The 19,884-nt window shown below is 42.3% G+C and overlaps 1 protein-coding gene across 2 annotated transcripts in view; it reads left to right on the top strand.

The window, feature by feature from the left end:
• Positions 1-19,884, top strand: part of KIF7 (kinesin family member 7) — a 1,697,985-nt gene that overhangs the window by 700,175 nt on the left and 977,926 nt on the right. The gene's annotated exons all lie outside the window — the stretch shown is intronic.

The raw sequence follows: 19,884 nt of genomic DNA, 5'->3' as shown, positions 1-19,884 counted from the left end.
ACAATTCTATTGGTACCATTAGCCAGGTTGCACATGAGAATTCTCTAGTGGCTTCTGTTTTTCCAGTGGTCCTTCCAATTTCTCCCACTGAGTCATCCTATCCTGCTGACGGAATCATGCAAGAAAGGACCTTCGTTGGTGGATAGATCCCAGTCAACTGATCACGGGTGCCCCCTTTGTTCCGGCCCAACCTGTTGCCACTGTGGCCACAGATGCCTCCCAGATCGGGTGGGGGAGGCATTATCTCGGCAGGACTGTCCAAGGCACATGGCAAGAACACGAATCTCATCTGCATATCAATGTTCTGGAGATTAGGGCGGTGCTTCTGGTGTTGGCAAGCACTTCAAAACCTTCTCCCTCTAGGGACAATTGCGATACAATCAGACAACATGTCGGTGGTTTGATATATCAACAAACAGGGTGGTACCAGATCCTACCCAGTCTGACGAGAGGCCATGCAAGTTTGGGAATGGGCGAATTCTTCCCAGCGCTTTCTGGTTGCAACGCTCATTCCAGGGACGACCAACGTGATAACAGACAAGCTCAGCCACACAATCCTAATGCCTCACGAGTGGTCTCTGAAATGGGAAACAGTGGATCAGATTTTCCAGAAATGGGGACAGCCTTGCTGCGACATTTTTGCCAGCCCATTCGATACCAAATGCAGCAGCTATTTTTCCCTCATTCCCCCTCCGGGGGAGTCTCCCAGAGACGCTCTGGCTCACGATTGGCCCATGGGATTTCTATATGCTTTTCCTTCAATCTCTCTCATTTCCAAAGTGATTCAGAAAGCCAGTCAGCTGGGAAGCAAGTTGATCCTCATTGCTCCTTACTGGCCTCGTCTGGTCTGGTTCCCCTTCTTCGAGCCTCTCTTCCTGGACGATCCTTGGATTCTGGACCCAGCACCAGATCTATTGACTCACATGTCTGGTTCGCTACACCCTCAAATAGTGACAGCATGGCTGCTGCAGTTCCATCCATAGTCAGGCTTCATGATGTATCATCTTCAGTGTCACATATTCTTATGTCCTCCCATAAACCTTCAGCTAGGAGGCTGTATGTCAGTAAATGGAAAAGATTTTCTATTAGGGCACAGAGAATGAATGTAGATCCATACACTGCTTCTATCCGTGTGATTCTGGATTTTCTTACTGAGCTTTTTCAACAAGGATCTGCCGCTGCCATTATTAGAGTCCAATTGCCGGCGATTTCTCATTTTCATTTAGGTTTTCCAAATACCAATTTAATGTCTCATAAGCTATGCAAGAGCTTTTTGAAAGGGGCCACTCTGTTGAGACCACCTCTGCAAGAGCCAGTGGCTTCTTAGGATTTAAATTTTGTGTTGTCCAAATTGACTTCTCCACCCTTTGAACCCACTCATCTTCTCTAAAATTTTTGTCTTGGAAGACCTTGTTTTTGGTAGCTATCACATCAGCTAGATGGGTATCAGAGCTACAGGCCTTGTCTATTAAGCCACCGTATTTGATTTTTTTTCACAAAGATAGGATGTCATTATGTACTAATCCCTCCTTTGTTCCCAAAGTTTGTTCTAATGCTACTTTAAACCAATCAGTAGAACTCCCAGTTTTCCTTCCTAACCACTGTAATGCAGCTGAATACTGTTTCTATCAGCTAGACGTTCATAGACGACTACATTTGTATCTACAGCGGACTAAGGCTTTCAGGAAATCAGATCAATTGTTCATTTCCTTTTCTGACTCTAAATTGGGCTTACCAGTTTCTAAAGTGACACTATCTAATTGGATTTCCAGTTGTATAGCCTTTATCTATAGCTCAGAGGGCAAACCTTTACCCTACAGGATCAAGGCTCATTCTACCAGGTCGCTGTCTACCTCTGCAGCCTTTCAAGCCAGGGTACCACTTGATAATATTTGTGCAGCAGCTACATGGGCTACCTCTCACACTTTTATTACACATTACAAATTGGATTTGACATCCACGGGTAGAGCATCCTTTGGCTCCACGGTGCTCAAAAGTATTTTCCAATGTGCCACCCAAGAATAAGGTGCTAGGGACACTGTCCCATATGTAAAAATGAAGGTGAGATCGGACTACCTAACATAAAAAAGTTGTGTACTCACCATAACGTTCCATGTTGGTAGTCCATCTCACTCTTCATTTTTCCCAACCCGCCCTCCTGCCCCCATTCTGGAATATCTGGAAGTAGTAAATTGGTTGCCCTTGGTTAGAGACCCTTTAGCATTGGTTGTTTTTATGGTTGTTCTAGTGAGCAGCAAACAAGATCTGGGGATTGTACTGGTGCACCATGGGATACCTGCTTAGCCACAAGCCAGCCAGAAGTCTTCCAGCTTGTAAATCGTCCGAGTCGGCTCTGAACCCATATGTAAAAATGAAGGGTGAGATGGACTACCAACATGGAACGTTATGGTGAGTACATAACTTCTTTTTTTCCTCATCTGCATTCCACAAGGTTGAAGACTGTTATGTAAGAGTGCACTGATGTTCATCGTGCATACAGCTGCAGTCATAACAGATGGGTTCTCTTGCCGTCAGGCGGGTCCTCGGTCGGCCGAATTCCAAAGTCTAGGTCAGGCGTCGGTTGTCATCGCTTCTTCCCTGACGTCAGTGCGACAGGGGTATAAAGGAACCAGCCAACGCCATTTTCTTCAGTCTTTATTGCCGCGCGGTGCCCGAAGCAGAAGCAGTTCGCAAGTGCCGGTCGGCCAGCTCCTGAGATTACGAAAATTTGGAAACCGAAGTCTTCTAAAAAGCTACGTACCCCGTTGGGGAAACTTTTCTTGCCTCAGACCGATGTCAGACAAAGTTAATAATTGTATTTCTTGTGGGAAGCAAATACCGCATAAGGATTTCCATTCCCTCTGTATTCCTTGTTTAGGCCCAGACCACGACGTCTCAGTCTGTCGCTTTTGTGCTACATTCAACAAACGCACTATTAAGCGTCGGGCGGAGTTCGCCCAGCATTATTTTGGGAAAGCATTTAACTATACTATGTCGTCGGATACTCCGACACCAGTTTTGTCTAAAAAACGCAAAGACAAGGACCGACACTCGAGGTCCGCGGCCTCTACCGACACCACGCCAAAGCCGACTACACGTGGTCCGGTTTTCAGCGAGGCGCCTACGCAGCCCCTGATTACCGACGACACATCTTTGGCGGTGTCTCCTGTGCCCGAGGTCACAGGCTCCTCGGCCCACACCCCGACTACAGATACCGAAGCCACTCTTGGCGTTGAAACACAGAATGTGGACAGGTCCACCTCCACTCAAGGTGTCTTCAGACCTTCCTCTTCCTTCTCCATCAAGGCTTTCACCAAGTCTAAAGCAACCATGCACTCTAAGAGACCAGCTACACAGGGTCCATCTCCAGGCTCCATGCCTAAGAAACAGATGCTTAAAATGGCTGAGGATTTAATTACTCTAATCAGAGGTTCTCAACCCCCTCCGGACAAAAGGCCCAGAGTGGAGGAAGATTCCCCCTCATCTGATCAGGGCTCCATTATTTCAGAACACTCTGATGATCAGGAACAGTCTTACTCCCCTTTTGAAGACTCTGATGCGGAGGAGTCTATTCCTTCTGTATCCCCCCCTGAGGATTACTCATTTGGGGAAACTTTGCATACCTTAAGGGAACACTTCCACTGGGAAGGCCAGGATTATTCAGATTCCAAGAAAAGGCTCAGGGAATTTCTTTTGTTACCCCAGCACAGGCCTCTGGCTATACCTCCTGTCTTGGACATCCTAGATGATGTTTACTCGGAGGCCTGCCTTAACCCAGACTCTCTACCTCCAGCTCCAGTTAAGCCTGACAGGTACTACAGGGTTCCTGACTCACACCAATGTCTATACAAAAGCCATGCTGCTGACCTAGAAACCATCTCACAGGGGCCCAAAGGAGTTAAGGTCTCCATTGCCAAAAATCCATTGCCTTCCGAGAGAGATTCCAGATCCTTAGAAAGGTGGGGAAAAAAGGTATATACCTCGGCTACCTTATCCATGAGGGCCTTAAACTGTCAGTTTTATATGCTAAAATACCAACCGTTTTTGTTATCACAATTGAAAAGTAAAATGTCACAACCTGAACAACCAGACTTGAAGGAGTTGCAGGATTTGATGCATAGTGCAGAACAAGTGGGTAAGCATACCTTACAATGTGGTTTTGATGCTCTAGAGGCCTCATGTAGAGCTGCTGTTACAGGCTCAGTCATACGCAGGCATGCCTGGCTCAAGGAACAAATTGACGACCTAGAAGCTGACACTACAAGTTTCAAATGAATCCACAAACTGATCTTTATTACGAAAAACAAGTCACAGAAGTCACGTATCACAAGCGCTTTCGCTAGGATATTCCTAGCTTTATCAAGTTGCTGAACCATTCTAAAACATCAGCTTAAATAGCTGCTTGCAATTAATTGAACACTTGTAATCCAATTAAAACTAATTGAAAAATGATTAACACCATTCATTTGGTTAAAAAACCTACCTACTAAAAAATGTACTAAAAAGTTCAAGTATGTTACACAACCCGCTATATACAATTAAAAACCTTTGTTATCAACCATTGTGTTCACTATTAAATAGTAAAATGATATATTAACATCTGTGCAAATAGTGCACATAAAAAATTCTTTTGCTAAAATGCAAAACATTTTCTAATTTACTCATATTACATTGTTCAATCTTATACAAAATTACATGCTTGTGAATAAAAGTCCACAGCAAGTGGACCTGTCAATGGTACATAGAGGCATAGATGCATTGACAATGAAGAAATAAAATAAATAAATAAAAACAGCAGAAAACAGAGGAGTTAAACATGGGAATAAAAATGGATAGGGAAGCATGTACCTAGGTAAATGAACACCTTGCCTGTACCAGTACATTCCCTAAAGCAAAAACCTTGCAGTTGTATGTATACTGACTACCACTGATGGACTATGCTTATAATCTGGCCCTTCTTAGTTTTAAAATAGGTTTTATACTAATAGTATCATTTAACCCAGGCCAGCTTGCTGCATTTAGTTTAAGCTGCCACACTAGCTCCTTATATTCTAGGGTAGCTTCCCAGTCGCCACCTCGGGAATCCCTGCTTATCTGTTCAAGAATCATGAATTTGAAGTTGTGATTCGGAAATACAAGGGTGTGCTTGAAAAGGGCATTAGTTTCTTTGTTTTTAGTTAACTCATAGAAATGTTCATACATTCTCTTCTTGATTTCCCTTTCCGTCTTTCCTACATAAAAACTTTTACAGAACATGCACACAACTAAATAAACCACCCCTCTTGAATTGCATGTAAAATGCATGGGAGAGTCAAGCCTCACCTTTCTAGAAGGTAGATATATGCCTTTGCTGTTCAAAATTGCATGGCATTGTTGACATGCTCCACATTTAAATGTGCCAGGTTTTTTTGTTGTTGCTGTTTTTACGTTGTCTACTCTTGTACTTCTTTCGAACATGTCCTTCAAATTGACCCCTTTCTTTCTAATAAACTTCGGTCTGCTTGGTAAAATGTTCTTGAATTCTTCATGTGCCATTAAAAGTGGCCAAAATTTTGTAATAGTTCTCTCTATGTCCTCTGCCTGACTACAAAAAGTGTATATGAATTTCGGTCCCATGAATTCATTGTTTTTTTCTTTATTCTTTTCTCCTTCACTAACCAATTGATCTTTCACAAGCTCTTTGCCCAATAATGGGGAATACAATGTACCTCTTTTGCTATTCACTTCATTGTATAAAACTTGAAATAAATCTAAAGGATAACCCCTCTCCAAAAACATTTTCTGCAACGTCATGACCTCATTATAAAAATCTTTCTCTGTACTGCAAATCCTTGAACCCTAATCAACTGGCCTTTGAGAATCCCTTTTTTTTGTGCAAAAGGGTGGGCACTTTGGAAATGCAAGAACGAGTTTGAGAATGAGGGCTTACGATAAATTTTAGATTGAAAAGTTTTGTTGCTGTAGTCCTTGTATAAATTCACATCCAAATAGTGCAATTCATGCAGTTCTATTGCATGAGTGAATGTCAAAAAGTTAGTTGAGTTGTTGATGTGAGTTAGGAATTCTGATAACAAATCCTGTGTTCCTCTCCACAGGATACATATGTCATCCAAGAATCTCCTGTAAAACAGCAAATGCTGGTTCCATGGGGGTATAAATACATTTTCGTGTTCCCATCTATGAAGAATGATGTTAGCATAGATGGTAGCACAAGGTGCCCCCATTGCTACCCCCTTGAGCTGTTTAAACAATTCCCCTTTAAAAAATACAATGTTATTTTCCAACACTATGCTCATGAACTCAACAATCAAGTTAATTAAATTTGGACTAAGATTTGTTTCCTTCATAAAAAATTCGCCAAACCATTGCAAACCAGTATCATGAGGTATGCTTGGGAATAGATCTTTTATGTCAATGGTTACCATCAGTAATTCTGATTCAAAGCTGTTACAGGGCACCTTTTGTAAAAATTTTTGCTACATGCTCAATGAATTTTGATAGTGGCTCTGTTATACCTCCACCACCTGCCACTATTGGTCTAAATGGCAGAGGGTCAAGCCCTTTATGCGTTTTAGGAATCCCAAATATTATGGGTGACCTAGGTTTCGGAACAAATAAAAAATTGAACAATTTTTCATTGAGTGATCATTCTAGGAATACTTAATCTTAGACCAAAAAATATGCACTTCATTTCTGGAAACTACTGCATATTGACTATCATCCTGCAACATTTGATAGAGGTAATCATCATAATTGTTCTCATACATTAGTACAATGTCCCCCCCTTTATCGGGTTTCATAACCCTTATGTTCTCATTCTTTAACATTTGAATGAAATCAAACTCTACTTGTTTAAAATTAGTTTTGTCAGATTGGGTGTACCTTAAACTCCTGAGCTCGTCCTCCACCAACTGTTCAAAAAGCTTGATTAACAAGTGCATGGGGGGATTGTACAAACTTTTCCTATCCAATTCAGAGGGTGTGTGTATTTGCTGTTTGAATAAATGCTGTAAATTGAGACTTCTAGTAAATAACTTAACATCTATTAAAGTGAGGGGTATGTTGCAATTTTTTGAAGGAACAAAATGCAGGCCTTTTGTAAATACATCAAAGGCAGTGTTGTCAATTACAATCTCCGTGTAGTTGTAAATAGTGAAACTAGACCTGGTATGTAATGTGCATACTCCATGTTTAGAGCTTACTATTGTTTCATTAACTTTTTCAGCTCTCTCCTGAACTGCATTATTCCTAGTTACAAGCATATTCCCATCTCTTACATTTGGAGTCTCAGAAGTCATGACCAAGCTCATGTGTTCCAATGGCGTGGCCCTTGTTGCTTCTGCTTCCACCCCATTACCCTGCCTGGAGTTTGGTGAAAATCCTGCACCGACCCTTTACGTTCTTTGCCAGCCAGTCTTTCACTTCTCCTCTGTGCCCCCCCCCCAATTATTAGATGTTGAATTTTCTGTGCTGTTTGTATTCTGAATTTCATCCCTAGGCTGCCTGAATAGGGGATATGCCACCCCCTTCCTATATTCATTCAAGTCTCTCTCTAATTTGCGTATTTTTCTACTAATAACCTTATTACAAAATGCATCAACTTCATCAAATGCTTTGCCATAGTCAAGTTTGATTGACAAAAAATTAGAGTCAGTAACAATATTGTTATTTAAAGCATTCAAGTCATTTGTGAGAGCTTTCTGTTTCACTTCATACTCTTCAATCATGACCGTTAACATTTCAACCCCCGCCCTGTTAAAAATATCACACAATTTAAAATAATACGGTGTTCCCGTTTGAACATTATTGGGAAACTTAAATATTCTCAGCCCAAGCCTTTTTTGGTCGTTTTGATTTACGCATTCTTTCAAATAGTCCACCTCAATTTGATTATTTTTCAGGGCATACAGTTTCTTTTTTAGCTCGTCAAGCTCTAGTTCAATATTGGCAGTTTTGCTAGAGTGAACAGTACCTTTAGTGAATGAGAATTGCTGCTCCATCCAATTCTCAAAGCAGAAGTCCTTACGTTGCTGTCCTTTATCTACTCGTGAAGCATTATGCCTCTCCGTATCATTGGACCTTTCAGTTCGACCAGGTCCTTCATTACAGATTGGCCTTGCATTCGGATTGCCACCAAGTCCGTTTGCAAGCCCAGAAACATTGGCACCTGAACAAGCACCTCCAAGCCTGCTAGTAGTTTGTGCCGCGCACTGCCGGCTTGACACTACTGCATCCGCTTCCGGTTCGGTTCCTTTCAGGAGCTTTGTTATCTCCGATAAAGCTGCCAAGACAGTGTTAAACTCCACACGAGTTACTGGTGCATCGGAGTCAGTGTTTTTCAACATTTCAGGTGTCTCCACCGGATCGAAGGTGTCCGCTTCCGCAGCCATAACGCACTCAACAAACCACCAAAAAGCAAAGAGCAGGACCAGGAACAAATTGACAACCTAGAAGCTGACACTACAAGTTTCAAATGAATCCACAAACTGATCTTTATTACAAAAAACAAGTCACAGAAGTCACAAAGCGCTTTCGCCAGCTAGGATATTCCTAGCTTTATCAAGTTGCTGAACCATTCTAAAACATCAGCTTAAATAGCTGCTTGCAATTAATTGAACACTTGTAATCCAATTAAAACTAATTGAAAAATGATTAACACCATTCATTTGGTTAAAAAACCTACCTACTAAAAAATGTACTAAAAAGTTCAAGTATGTTACACAACCCGCTATATACAATTAAAAACCTTTGTTATCAACCATTTTTATTTGTATCCACTGAAGGCTCTGTGGGGATGTATTGTATTTATACAATCTTTACATAACCCTGAGGTTTTTTCCTTCGGGTTTATTAAATGGTTTTGCCACCTTCTCATCTTGCTGGCTTTCATTTTTTAGAAATTGGCCTTCCAAAATCTGTTTTGGTCCTTTCCTGCCACAGACAGACCCCAAAGAGGCAGATACAGGCGCCCGAGGGGCAGAGGACAATCACAAGGATCGTATAGAGGCAGACAATGGCAAGCTCCTACACAAAGAGGTGGTGAGGACAACTCGCAATCTTTCAGAAAGCAAACCCAATGACTTTCCCCTTTGCATGCCAACCAGGTCTCAAATGGCAGCCCCCTTAGGAGGAAAGCTGGCATTATTTTCAAAAAATTGGCATGTTGTCACAAAGGACAAATGGATCCTGGACATTATAAACAGAGGCTACAAATTCCATTTTCATACCCTTCCAAAAATGAGAGGCATGCCAAACCTGCCACACAATCAAAGGGCAGAGGCACAAAGACAAATTTCAGATCTCATAAACATGAAAGCTATTCAAGAGGTACCTACACACGAACAAGGTCAAGGTTTTTATTCCAGGCTATTTCTGGTGCCAAGGAAGGGAAATGATTGGAGACCTATTTTGGATCTATCCATCCTAAACACATTTCTACTCGTACAAAAATTCAAGATGCTCACTCTACAGCAACTTCTTCCCATGCTGGGCAAGGAGTCTTGGCTGGTAACATTGGACCTCAAGGAGGCATACCTGCATGTCCCAATCAGACAAAATTGCAGAAGGTACCTCAGATTTCTTGCAGGTTCAACCCATTATCAATTCTCTGCATTGCCCTTTGGCTTATCTACTGTGCCCAGAGTATTCACGAAATGCCTGGCATCAGTAATTACCTACTGCAGACTTCAAGGGATACAAATATACCCTTATTTGGATGACTGCCTGATCCAAGCGGACAGCAAGCACATTCTTCTGAAACATCTGGCTTATGTAATAATGTTATTAAACTCTCTGGGATACACAGTCAGCAAAGAGAAATCAAGGTTAATACCCTCTCGGAAGATAATTTTCCTGGGTGCCAATTTGGACACAAACACCCAGATGGCCTACCTCATGCCAGAGAAGCAGGGGCAACTAATTCAATTCTATAGAACACTGGCAAATTGCACCAGGCTGACTGCAAGGAAAATCCTGCAGGCTCTGGGATTCATGGCATCTTGCATCTTACTAATCCCATGTGCAAAGCTGCATATGAGAAAACTACAATGGTACCTGAAAAACATATGGTCTCAACACAGTCACAGTTTGGAAACAGTAATACCACTAATTCCATGTCTGCAAAAGGAATTTCTGTGGTGGGCTCAAGCATGTCAAACAAACACAGGTCTTCCATTCAGCAAGCCTCAAGCAAATCAAGTCATCACAACAGATGCCTCGGACTACGCCTGGGGGGCGCACATGACAGACCGGTGCATTCAGGGCAAATGGTCCCAAAAAGAAAAGCACCTTCACATCAATCAAAAAGAAATGCTAGCAGTAATAAATGCTATTATAGCTTTCAAGGACCTTCTACAACCAGGTCAACTATTGATAAGAACGGACAACACCGCAGTTATGTGGTACATAAACAAACGGGGAGGAACACATTCTTATCCCCTATGCAGACTGGCCATGTCACTTTGGAACATGGCCATGGACTTACAGATGGAACTACAAGCACAGTACTTGCCAGGCAAGGAAAACACGCTGGCAGACAACCTAAGCAGGAATATGACAGATCCACACAAATGGAAATTGCATCCAAAAGTTTTTACAGAAATAATACAAGAATGGGGAAGGCCAGACATAGATCTCTTTGCCTCCCACAAGAATCATCAATTGTCAAAATTCTGCTCAAGGATCTTCCATCCAAAGGCCTGGAGAGTGGACGCTCTTTCCTTCATTTGGACATCAATGACAGTTTATGCCTTCCCTCCTCTTCCTCTGCTGCCCAAAGTTCTATTAAAGACCAAAGCAGACAGACCAAAGATGATCCTCATTGCTCCGGACTGGCCAAGGCAACACTGGTACCCACTCATGAGGAGCCTGACGCATTCCCCACCATGGACCCTGCCTCTAATGCCTCTTCTTCTGACTCAGCACAGTTTCAAAACTCTTCACAGCCAGCTAAAAACACTCAATCTAGCCGCATGGAAGATTCCTTAGCATCACAACAGGCCCTACTCTCCAAGGAGGTGCAGGATGTCATTTTGGAGGCCAGAAGGCCATCAACTAGAAAAGCTTACTCCAAAATGGAAATGTTTTGTGTCTAGAATGAGAAAAAGGGCCAGGATCCTGGAAAACTGAATTTACCTCAAATACTACAATATTTGGCTGAACTGCTAAGCAGTGGACTTTCTTTCTCCTCCATCAAAATCCATGCATCAGCCATTTCTGCAGAATACAACACTGATCCACCTTTCTTCTCTCACCCTCTCCTAAGGCAGTTCCTCAGAGGGGCTAAGAATTTAAGGCCTCTAAGAAAACAACCAATACCTGCTTGGGATCTTAATTTCATGCTGGAAAAACTGACCTTGCCTCCCTTTGAGCCAGCTGCCTCATCAGATTTGCAATATTTGTCCTGGAAAACAGCTTTCCTTCTGGCTATCACCTCAGCTCGTAGAGTTTCAGAACTACAGGCTCTCATGGCGTCCAACCTTTATCATCTTCCATCAGGACAGAGTTTCCTTACGAACCAACCCGTCCTTTATGCCTAAAGTGGTATCCAGGGTAGCTTTAAATCAGGCCATACATTTACCTACTTTTTATCCTAATCCTCAAAACAAAGGGGAGAGATTACTACATTCCTTGGACATCCACAGACAACTACGCTATTATTTGGACAGAACAAAGCCTTTCAGAAAATCAGAACAGCTCTTTGTGACCTATGCGGTAGGAGCTCAAGGGAAGCCAATTTCCAAACAGACAATCTCAAAATGGATAGCCCACTGCATACGCTTTTGCTATTCCTTTCATGGCAAAACTTTTCCTACAGGCATTAGGACTCATTCCACCAGGGCCACAGCCACCTCTGCAGCATTCCTCAGAGGAGTTCCTACCAAGGATATTTTGGAAGCAGCCACTTGGAGTTCTGTGCATACCTTCTCCAAGCACTACAACCTACCATTATACTCAAAATCTAGAGAAGGCTTCGCCACTGCAGTCTTGCAGGGCATTTTGGCTCCTCCTAATTCCACCTAGTGCCTACCACCACTTTCTTAGCTTTGGGATTCTACCCATCTGTTATGACTGCAGCTGTATACACGATGAACATAGTACAGTTTTGTACCTACCATAAATGTAGATGTTCGAGTGCTAATACAGCTGCAGTCCAGGTTTCCCTCCCTCCTTCCCTCTTGGGACAGGCCTATAGGCTAACACATCCTCATACAACCTGATTGGGGTATTCATTTATGATGTATTTGCTTGCAACTACTGTATTTTGATTATATTGCACTGCATGATTGCACAAATTTATGTATTGCCTTCCTTCTGGGGGCACCTGACATCTGGGGCAAGAAAAACTGAAGAAAATGGCGTTGGCTGGTTCCTTTATACCCCTGTCGCACTGACGTCAGGGAAGAAGCGACGACAACCGACGCCGGACCTAGACTTTGGAATTCGGCCGACCGAGGACCCGCCTAACGGCAGGAGAACCCATCTGTTATGTCTGCAGCTGTATTAGCACTCGAACATCTACATTTATGGTAGGTACAAAACTGTACTTTTTTTTTTTCCTCGTGTTAATATTGCTTCGTCACCAAAATCTGTTACTTCTGGCTGACTTCAGCATTAGATTCAAAAACCAGAAACTGCAGTAGTCAAAGTAACAAACCAAACGAAGTTGAAAGTAAAATTTAATGTAAAGCGCTTTTCGTTTGCACGATGTGCAAACTTCTTCAGTTTCACATCGTGCAAACGAAAAGCGCTTTACATTAAATTTTACTTACAACTTCATTTGGTTCATTAATTTGACTACTGCAGTTTCTGTTTTTTTAATTTATTGTTGGTGTTCGTGTTTTTTGAGTGACTTCAGCATTAGGTTTGATGTGGAAATCACTAATTCTAGCATAACTCTTAACCATAAAAGCATTATGTATTGTGAAGCTTTTCAAGTTTTTTCACGTTTTATGTTTCCAGCTCTGGACTTGATATTCCATCTGGGTGTGTTAAACTGTGCCGTGCTGTGGAACCAGTCTCATGGTCTGAAACCTGTATGCTCATCTTTGATCTGAAGCATCCCTGTATTAGTCCCCTTGGTCTTGAGTTGGCAGCATATTGAAATTTGAAAAGTGGCACCCTTTTGTTTTGTTTTCCACCCTGTGCTTTACCATGTCCTTATAGAGGCTAGTGCATGTAGTAAAGCTGAGCTAGCTTCTTAGTAGGTCAGTATCTGCTGCTCTGAATTCCCTTGCTTCATGTCACTTGAGTCTTGTCCCTTTCAGAACATATAAGCTATAGTTTGATTCTGAGTTTCTCCTTGAGAAGGGAGGGAGAAAAGTTGAAATGCCAGCAAAGGTACTGTGATCTTTAACGTGACAAACTTTCATTGGGTTAACATTTTACTCCTTTGAAGTATGGCAGTTTCCTTAAAATGCAGCCATTTTAGCTAGAGATATCTTGGTAGCAATGAACTTGACCACCTGTGTACTGTAGGGTATGTAAAGGCAAGTTGTACTGCCCAACCTGCTTTTCTATGAGCAGCATGCTGAAGTTTTCACTGACAGAGTTGCCACCATCAGGTAGGCATTGCATTGACAAGTAACGACCTGGATAAGACATCAAGACATCAGTATGTCTTTTATATTTGAGAAAGTTTTCAAGTTATTGTTATAAGGATCTTGTGTCTGTCATCTCAAGTTTGTGTTTTTTTAATACACATAGCGATTGTTTATTGCTCCCCTTAACATTACAAGTTGGTGTAATGGTTAAGGTGTTTACCTCACAACCACAAGATACAGGGTTTGATTCCCACAAAAGGGAAACTGGCTAGGCTTAAAATGATCTACAAGGGCAGGTAACCTAGTATTTGACTAAGAACTTATGAACCCGTGTCAGTTTATTTACCAGATTCTGTGGTCCATCTTGATATCAACCTTCTTAAAAGTGACCTTGGTTATCCTAGCCTTCAGAAAGACTTTTTTTTTTCTTTTGGCTACCCAGCCAACTTCTGTAAAATGGCAGTATACTTAAGGCCTTCAGCACACTTCATAAGAAATAATAGATAGTTGCATAGTCCTATTTTGTTCATTAACCATACTTATAATAGTTTCAACAATCAACATAGTAGAAGTAAGTTTAACTTAGTTTTGGTATCATATTGTTACTGTTTTGTTAATGTAAGAAATTTCTTATTCCTTCATACTTTTGAAAATAAAAAAGAACGACAGTCCCACTGATTTACAAGTTTGGCCACATGAAGATATATTCAAAATTTCAAAATTTAAGAATACTTATGTAGATTACAAAAGATCTCAGGCTGATGCACACTGAGCTGAGTGGAGGAGGGGCATTGACTACAACTCTGATCTGAGATATATAACAATAAGTATCCTGTTTTTTTGGCTTATTTATACTGGTTATTGCTTCTAGCAATTTATATATAGCACTGTTTACTGCCTGTTGCATATTTTTTACTGTATTTTATTGTTATTTTCTGTACTTGTTAAGCACCTATTTGTTTGTTCTGATTTCCTGCGAAGGTGTGTATCATAACTGATTTGTTTGCAGTTAAAAGCATATTGTAGAGTCCCCTTGCTCCTTTATCTGTTTAAAAACTTTCATTTTGTGGCTCACTGCTGTGATAAATATTTATGTAGTGTTTACTGTCTAAAAGAGTGTAGGCTACTGGCTTTAGTATATACTTGGTGGCTTTGCAGTTGCCTACCCCTACTGCAATGATCTGGGACACTCCTCCCAGTCTAGTAACATTAGCTCATTCTACCTAATACAGAGGGAACATCTGAGAAGGCCAACCCACTTAGTTTCTTTCCTTCTATTCCTCCTTTCTCCCTTTCTTACAAAAAAAAATGCCTGAATCTCCTTGTGTTCTGACTGTGCTTCTCAGACATTTTGGAAATATGGAAAGAGTATATTTTAGTCATTTATTAAAACTGTATTTGTCTTAATATTGCTACAACTTAAGAGCTCTAGACTGCACTGCATCTGTATTGTTTTAGTGTGTTTTATCTGCTTTTCTGTATATAGAGACTTTTCTGTTTATGTAGACTAGCTACTTATTCTACTGTATTACTGCCTCTTAAATCGTTTTTCAGTTGTGCACTTACCTTGCTTCAATCAAAAAGTTTTAAATTGCTAATTTTGTAGAGTTTTAATTGTATTTACTGTTTATGGCTACACATTCAAGTGCATTAGCCTTTTTTATGTTTATTTACTGTATTACTTCATTGTTTAGTCTGTTTTAACCAAAAAACAAAAATACTATAGTGTTTGCTCATTTCCCGTCTTTCCTAGCTAGTATAGTCCAGATCCCAGGCTTTGCTGGTTTCAGGACTTTATTTTCTGTGTTCAGCGGTATCCAGACCTTGCTGTGGTAGAGGGAAGTCCTGATGCTTACCAGTGGGAGTGGTGAGCATTGTACTGCCTATCTAACACTAGAGGAGTGGTTTCCAGCAATGAAATTGTTTAGCCATTTTGGGCTGATTTCTATCCCTTTCAACTTTCTGGTTTAAAAATGCATGTGTCTGCGCATTTTTCACATTGTGCAGCACAGCGGGGCTACGGTTAAACTATTCCAGGTGCCAGAAAGTCTACTCTTCAAATTTTCCCTTAGAACTAGCTGGTTTCTCAGTCATACCAGTAAAATCTGAACCTCTGTGACTAGCACTTGCTCTAGTACCTGCTGGAAAGCACTAGGAAGCCTTAAACTGATACAAGCACTCAACTCTCCTTGTTAATACAGAGAAATGAATCATAGGCACTAAACAGCCTATAATTGCAAAGTACCTTGCAAAGGTAAGGGAAAACAGCTCTTGTACTTGACAAAAAAAACACCTAAACAGGCATGTCCAAGGGTCAGCTTCCAGTGATTTCTCCTGTTCACCTGGTGAATCTGGGCATACTGGGGCAATGCAGCAACTGCCTCATGTACACACATAACCCTCTCCTCTTACCACCAAACACTACAACCTGCGAGAGATGCACTTACATAGCCAAACTGGAAACAAAGCTGTCTCCAGCCAAGATTGTGCTAGACAGTGAAGAGGAGAAGGTTAACACCTGCACTGCACCTCAAGCAATGCATAGCCCTTCATAACCCATACCCACACCATCAACACCCACACATAGCACCACTAAACCCACCTATGCAGAGGCCCTTAACATTAATCTGCCCAAGCAACAAGGCCCTCCGAAGCTGAAATGCAAACAAACACCAGTCACAAACAAAGTGACACACAGCTCACAACACTAGTATGCCACCCAATAACAGCCCCTAAGGCAAGACAACGTACCCAACACTTTAGTCATAGGTGACTGTATAGTCAGGACCACTGATTTCCCACTCCCCAGGCTGAGCAAGGAGAAAATTACAGTCATCTGCCTGTCAGGTGCCAGGATCCGCCACATAACGCATGCACTCATGCCACTCCACAACAAGTACAAATATTACTCTGTCATTGTCCATGTTGGAGTGAATGACTTGAGACGTGCCTCCCTGGACTACATGAAAAGAGACATGGAAGAGGCCTTGGATCATGTGGCCCAGGCAGGTATGACCCTAGCCCTGAGTAGCATCCTGCCTTCGTCCAGAATGATACCACAGTATAAGGACAAAATGATTGACTTCAGCAATTGGCTAAGTTTCTGGTGTCATTCAAAGGGGATCCAGTATCTGTCTGCCTGGGAAGACATGATCGACAAACCATGATGCTTTGCCAGAGATGGTGTGCACCTGTCACCCCTGGGATTCAGGTTACTAGCTAAAGCTCTTGCTACCCGTATAGTGCCTTTTTTAGGCAAGGTTCAAAGGACAAAGCCACCACCGTAACAGATACAAGCATGCAAAATCTGAAGGTAATGCTACTCAGTGCTAGAAGTCTAAACCTCAAAATGCACTCTCTCGAGGCACTCCTAAAAATGGAGAACGATATCTGTGCAGTAACTGAGACCTGGTTCAAGACTCCAGAGAGCACCCCTGCAATACCAGGCTACAACTCTTACTAGACTTTTCGGCCACCAAACCAAGACCAAAACACTAAAGGTGGAGGAGTGTCCATGTTCATCAAGGATATTTACACCTCCAGGCTAGTTGCCCAACACAATGCATCTGAAATTTTCCAGGTGCAACTAACACTAGGTAAGACTGCAATACAAATTGTAGCTTGCTACAGATCCCCCACCATGCCCCAGGATTCTCACTACACCTTTCTAAACATACTGGAAAATATTAAGATACAACCAAACACCCTAATACTGGGTGATCACAACTACCATGCCATTAACTGGGAAAACTACTCTGGTACCAACACCTTTTCCCAACGGTTCTTGGAATTCATAAATTCCAATGCCCTGGATTAACTAATCCATTGTCCCACCAGGGGCTCCAATATCCTAGACCTGGTCATTACCAACATGGGAGATAGATGCTCCACACCAGTGGTCACCCCCTCATTGGTCAGGTCTGACCATAAGCAAATCACCCTTAACATCCACATCCCACCCCCACCCTCCGGTAAGGAAACCTGTGTAAAAAGCGTCTCCAAAGCCAGCTTCATGCTACTTAAGTCAGAAGTGACAAACTTCATGGCACCCATGCAGACAGGAGCTGAAGGTTCGACTGCTGAATCCTATACTAAGGCACTGTACGAGCACATCCACTCATGCATGAATCGTGCCATCCCAAATAGACCCAAGATGCTCTTCTCCAAAAAAAGGAAGCCAATCTGGTGGTCCCCTGCCATAAAAGAACTATACAACAGAAGAAAGAAATTGTTGCAGAAAAGAGGAAAATTCCAGGATGCAAAAAACTCCCTTACCAGCCTCAGTAAGAAGGTGAGATCCCTCATAAAATCCTCCAAAGCTAGTTTTGAAAATAAAATTGCCAAAGATTCCAAAGACAACCACAAGGCATTCTGTAGTTATGTCAAGAATCTGAATGGCAATGCTCAGATCTGCTCTGAGCTACAACAGAATGGCATTAAATATACTGATCCCAAAGATATTGCCAATATCCTGGCAGATCGGTTTAGTTCCAACTTCACCTCCCTCTCACCCCCTAAAGGGCCCATCTTAGTACTAAAAGATTGCCAAATTCAGGTAATCATGGCCACACAGGTAGAAACTGCACTCTCCAGAGCTAAGAATACAGCATCCATGGTACCAGATGACATCTCAGGCTGTGTACTACATGAACTACAAAATGAACTGGAACCTCACCTAAGTGTCATGTTTAATCATAGCCGCACCTTAGGCTTGGTGCCCACCGAGTGGCGCACAGCTACAGTTATCTCACTCCACAAGGGAGGATCCACCTTGGATCCCGGGAACTACCTTCCCATCAGTCTGATGAGCCTGATCTGCAAGGGCATAGCATTATCATGGAATTTATAAACAAAGGCATTGGCAACCTTCAAACACTGGACCCCCACCCAGTTTGGTTTCGTGAAGGGCTGTTCTTGTCTCCTGAACCTGATTGACTTCTTTGAATCAGTCTCCAGAGCTGTGGATGAGGGGAAGGCGGTCCACACAGCCTATCTGGACCTCGCCAAGGCCTTCAACACCATCCCCCACTCTGGAATCATAGATAAACCTACTAAGCTGGGCATAAATCCCTATGTCACTCGATGGGTTGCCAACTGGCTTACTGAAAGAACCCAGACTGTCAAAGTAGCCGCCTCCAAATCCAGCTCCAGACAAGTGACAAGTGGAGTACCTTAGGGTTCAGTCCTGGGATCGTTCTTGTTTGGCTTCTACTTCTCTGAAGTACAGGCCAACACTAAGGGACTCTGGCTAACAAAATTCGCAGATGACTGCAAACTGGGAGCCATTATTGAATCCCCAAATTATGTGGATATTGTACAAAAGGAGCGTTACAGAAACCGATGCTTCGTGCAAAAGCCATGGGCTCAAGCTTAATGCCAAGAAATGTATAGTTATCCCCTTTGGGAAAAACATGTACCCATGAATTACTACATAGGTGGCAGTGCACTAAACACCGAAAGTGTGATGAGAGACTTAGGGACACAAGTGGACAGTGGTCTCACCTTCGATAACCACATTGCCACAACAGTCAGGAAATTCTTCTGTGTGGCACACCTCATCACTAAGGGCTTTTCATCCGGAAAAAAGGAAGTCATTGTCCCACTGTACTCATTCCTCATTAGACCCATTATAGAGTACAATGCCCTGTTTGGTATGTACCTCACAAAACATCTGCAACAGCTGGAAAGGCTGCAGAAATACCTCCCTAAAAGAATCACAGGCCTAAAGCAGATGCCCTATGCTGACCGTCTAACAAAAACTCCAGCTATACTCTGCGGCATATTGTCTACTCAGAGGCGATCTGTGCTTAACGTACAAGGCCATGTCAAACCCTGAGCTGTTGAACATGCTCCACTTAAAGAAATCCCAATCCCTCAGAGCCACATGCTCCAGGGATCTAAACCTTGTCATCACAATGAACAAAACATGCTGGAGGAATAGGTTCCTGACCCAGAGACTCCCCATACTCTGGAATAGACTGCCTGGAAATGTCAAGCAGAGCACCTCCTTGGTCCTCTTCAAAAGGAACCTTGACGATTGGGTGGGAGATAGGAAATTCACCCCAGGGATCACATCAGTTGCCCTGCTAGACAGGGGTCCAGGGAAGTAAATATTGTGGAAAGAAATATCTGGGGAATTGTTTGGCTAGGCTTGTATAGGCCCTATGGCCGATAGCCTAGTACTAACCTATGAACCTTATGTTTCATTACTGCCATGGCCCATGGTTCCCACTTATTTCTTTATCTCTCTTTACCCCTTTTTATCCTCTAAAGCAGTGTCCATAGTTTATACATCTCATAATGTTAGTGACCACCTTTCCAGCTGGTGGATCTTTTGATTTAC

Source organism: Protopterus annectens, chromosome 7.part0, assembly GCF_019279795.1.
Source record: "Protopterus annectens isolate FY-2018-M chromosome 7.part0, PAN1.0, whole genome shotgun sequence".
Lineage (NCBI taxonomy): Eukaryota > Metazoa > Chordata > Ceratodontiformes > Protopteridae > Protopterus > Protopterus annectens.
This window is presented reverse-complemented; position numbering and strand designations above follow the sequence as displayed.